This window comes from Nicotiana tomentosiformis, chromosome 6 (assembly GCF_000390325.3).
Source record: "Nicotiana tomentosiformis chromosome 6, ASM39032v3, whole genome shotgun sequence".
In the NCBI taxonomy this organism is placed as follows: Eukaryota; Viridiplantae; Streptophyta; class Magnoliopsida; order Solanales; family Solanaceae; genus Nicotiana; species Nicotiana tomentosiformis.
Window position 1 is genome coordinate 100705121 of NC_090817.1, and position 4288 is coordinate 100709408.

The following is a 4288-nucleotide window of genomic DNA, read 5'->3' on the forward strand; positions in this document are numbered from 1 at the left end:
GTCCAGGGACCCCCGGACCCCGATCGCCTAAAATTTTCCGGGCCATAAAATACGATCTAAACACCATAGTCACCGCCCTGCCATGATCGTTCCTCATTTTTTCCATTTTTCGTCCATAAAACAAGAATTCCCCCCGATTCCCAAATTTTCGTGTGCTATAGCCCACGTCTTCTGAGTGGGCTGGGCCCCCTGGGCTCAGATCTCCTAAAAATTTTTCGGGCCATCAAATACGACCTATAGAACCATAGTCACCGCCCCGCCATGACTATTCCTCGGTTGTTCTGCGTTTTACTGCCAAAAAACTAGATTTCCGCTTGATTCCCATCTTTTTGTGTGCTATTGACCACGCCTTTCGAGTGGTCCCTGGCCCCCCGGACCCCGATCGCCTAAAATTTTTCCAGGCCATCAAATACAACCTAAGGAACCATAGTCACCGCCCCGCCATGATCGTTCCTCATTTTTTGCATTTTTCGGCCAAAAAACTAGAATTCCGCCGATTCCCATATTTACGTGTGCTATAGCCCACGCCTTCCAAGTAGTCCCGGGACCTCCAGACTCGGATCGCCTAAAATTTTACCGGGCCATTAAATACGACCTAAGGAACCATAGTAACCTCCCCGCCATGATAGTTCCTCACGTTTTTCATTTTACAGCCAATAAACTAGAATTCCGCCCGATTCCCATATTTTCGTGAGCTATAGCCCACGCCTTCCGAGTGGGCCGGGCCCCGTGACTCAGATCGCCTAAAAAATTTTTGGGTCATCAAATACAACCTAGGGAACCATAGTCAACGCCCCGCCATGATCTTTTCTCATTTTTTGCATTTTTCGGCCAAAAAAACTAGAATTCCGCATGATTCCCATATTTCGTGTGCTATAGCCCACGCCTTCCAAGTGGTCCCGGGACCCCCGGACCCCGATCGCCTAAAATTTTCCGGGCCATAAAATACGACCTAAAAACCATAGTCACCACCCCACCATGATCGTTCCTCATGTTTTGCGTTTTTTGGCCAAAAAACTAGAATTTCGCCTGATTCCAATATTTTCGTGTGCCACGCCTTCCGAGTGGGCCGGGACAACGGAGCCGGATCGCCTAAAATTTTTTCGGTCCATCAAATATGACCTAAGTAACCATACTAATCTCCCCGCCATGACCTTTCCTCATTTTTTGAATTTTATGGCCAAAAAACAAAAATTCCGCCCGATTCCCATATTTTCGTGTGTTATAGCCCACGTCTTCTGAGTGGGCTGGGCCCCCTGGACTCGGATCGCCTAAAAATATTTCGGGCCATCAAATACGACCTATAGAACCATAGTCACCGCCCTGCCATGATCGTTCCTTGATTGTTTTGCGTTTTACGGCCAAAAAACTAGATTTTCCCCTAATTCCCATATTTTCGTGTGCAATAGACCACGCCTTCCGAGTGGTCCATGGTCCCCCGGACCCCGATCGCCTAAAAATATTTCAGGCCCTCAAATACGACCTAAGGAACCATAGTCACCGCCCCGCCATGATCGTTCCTCATTTTTAGTGTTTTACGGCCAAAAAACTAGATTTTCGCCTAATTCCCATATTTTCGTGTGCTATAGACCACGCCTTCCGAGTGGTCCCTGGACCCCCGGACCCCGATCGCCTAAAATTTTTTCGGGCCCTCAAATACGACCTAAAGAATCATAGTCACCGCCCTGCCATGATCGTTCCTCATTTTTTGCGTTTTTCAGCAAAAAAACTAGAATTTCGCCTGATTCCAATATTTTCTTGTGCTATAGCCCACGCCTTCCGAGTGGGCCGGGACCCCGGAGCCGGATTGCCTAAAATTTTCCTGGCCATAAAATACGACCTAAAGAACCATAGTCACCGCCCCACCATGATCGTTCCTCATTTTTTGTATTTTTAGGCCAAAAAACTAGAATCCCGCCCGATTCCCATATTTTCGTGTGATATAGCCCACGCCTTCCAAGTGGTCCTGGGACCCTCGGACCCCGATAGCCTAAAATTTTTCTAGGCCATCAAATACGACCTAAGGAACTATAGTCACCGCCCTGCCAAGACCTTTCCTCATTTTTTGCATTTTATGGCCATAAAACTAGAATTCCCCCCGATTTCCATATTTTCATGTACGCCCACGCCTTCTGAGTGGGCCGGGCCCCCCGGATTGGGATCGCCTAAAATTTATTCGGGCCATAAAATACGACCTAAGGAATCATAGTCACCGCCCCGCCATGATCGTTCCTCATTTTTTACGTTATTCGGTTAAAAAAACAAGACTTCTGCCCGATTCCCATATTTTCGTGTGCTACAGCCCACGCCTTCCGAGTGATCCGGGCCCCCCAGACCACGATCGCCTAAATATTTTTCGGTCCATCAAATACGACCTAAGGAACCATAGTCACTGCCCCGTCGTGATCGTTCCTCATTTTTTCCATTTTTCGTCCATAAAACTAGAATTCCGCCTGATTCCCATATTTTCGTGTGCTATAGCCCACGTCTTCTGAGTGGGCTGGGCCCCCTGGACTCAGATCTCCTAAAAAAATTTTGGGCCATCAAATACGACCTATAGAACCATAGTCACCGCCCCGCCATGACCATTCCTCGGTTGTTCTGCGTTTTACGACCAAAAAACTAGATTTCCGCCTGATTCCCATCTTTTTGTGTGCTATTGACCATGCCTTTCGAGTGGTCCCTGGCCCCCCGGACCCCGATCGCCTAAAATTTTTCCAGGCCATCAAATACAACCTAAGGAACCATAGTCACCACCCTGCCATGATCGTTCCTCATTTTTTGCATTTTTCGGCCAAAAAACTAGAATTCCGCCGATTCCCATATTTTCGTGTGCTATAGCCCACGCCTTCCAAGTAGTCCCGGGACCCCCGGACTCGGATCGCCTAAAATTTTATCGGGCCATTAAATACGACCTAAGGAACCATAGTAACCGCCCTGCCATGATAGTTGCTCACTTTTTTCATTTTACGGCCAAAAAACTAGAATTCCGCCCGATTCCCATATTTTCGTGAGCTATAGCCCACGCCTTCCGAGTGGGCCGGGCCCCGTGACTCGGATCGCCTAAAATTTTTTTGGGTCATCAAATACGACCTAGGGAACCATAGTCAACACCCCGCTATGATCGTTCCTCATTTTTTGCATTTTTCGGCCAAAAACTAGAATTCCGCATGATTCCCATATTTCGTGTGCTATAGCCCACGCCTTCCAAGTGGTCCCGGGACCCCCGGACCCCGATCGCCTAAAATTTTCCGGGCCATAAAATACGACCTAAAAACCATAGTCACTGCCCTGCCATGATCGTTCCTCATTTTTTCCATTTTTCGTCCATAAAATGACAATTCCGCCCGATTCCCAAATTTTCGTGTGCTATAGCCCACGTCTTCTGAGTGGGCCGGGCCCCCTGGACTCAGATCTCCTAAAAAATTTTCGGGCCATCAAATACGACCTATAGAACCATAGTCACCGCCCCGCCATGACTATTCCTCGGTTGTTCTGCGTTTTACTACCAAAAAACTAGATTTCCGCCTGATTCCCATCTTTTTGTGTGCTATTGACCACGCCTTTCGAGTGGTCCCTGGCCCCCCGGACCCCGATCGCCTAAAATTTTTCCAGGCCATCAAATACAACCTAAGGAACCATAGTCACCGCCCCGCCATGATCGTTCCTCATTTTTTGCGTTTTTCGGCCAAAAAACTAGAATTCCGCCGATTCCCATATTTACGTGTACTATAGCCCACGCCTTCCAAGTAATCCCGGGACCCCCAGACTCGGATCGCCTAAAATTTACCGGGCCATTAAATACGACCTAAGGAACCATAGTAACCACCCCGCCATGATAGTTCCTCACGTTTTTCATTTTACGGCCAAAAAACTAGAATTCCGCCCGATTCCCATATTTTCGTGAGCTATAGCCCACGCCTTCCGAGTGGGCTGGGCCCCGTGACTCGGATCGCCTAAAAAATTTTCGGGTCATCAAATACAACCTAGGGAACCATAGTTAACGCCCCGCCATGATCGTTTCTCATTTTCTGCATTTTTCGGCCAAAAAACTAGAATTTCGCATGATTCCCATATTTCGTGTGCTATAGCCCACGCCTTCCAAGTGGTCCCGGGACCCCCGGAACCCGATCGCCTAAAATTTTCCGGGCCATAAAATACGACCTAAAAACCATAGTCACCGCCCCGCCATGATCGTTCCTCATTTTTTGCATTTTTCGGCCAAAAAACTAGAATTTCGCCTGATTCCAATATTTTCGTGTGCCACGCCTTCCGAGTGGGCAAGGAC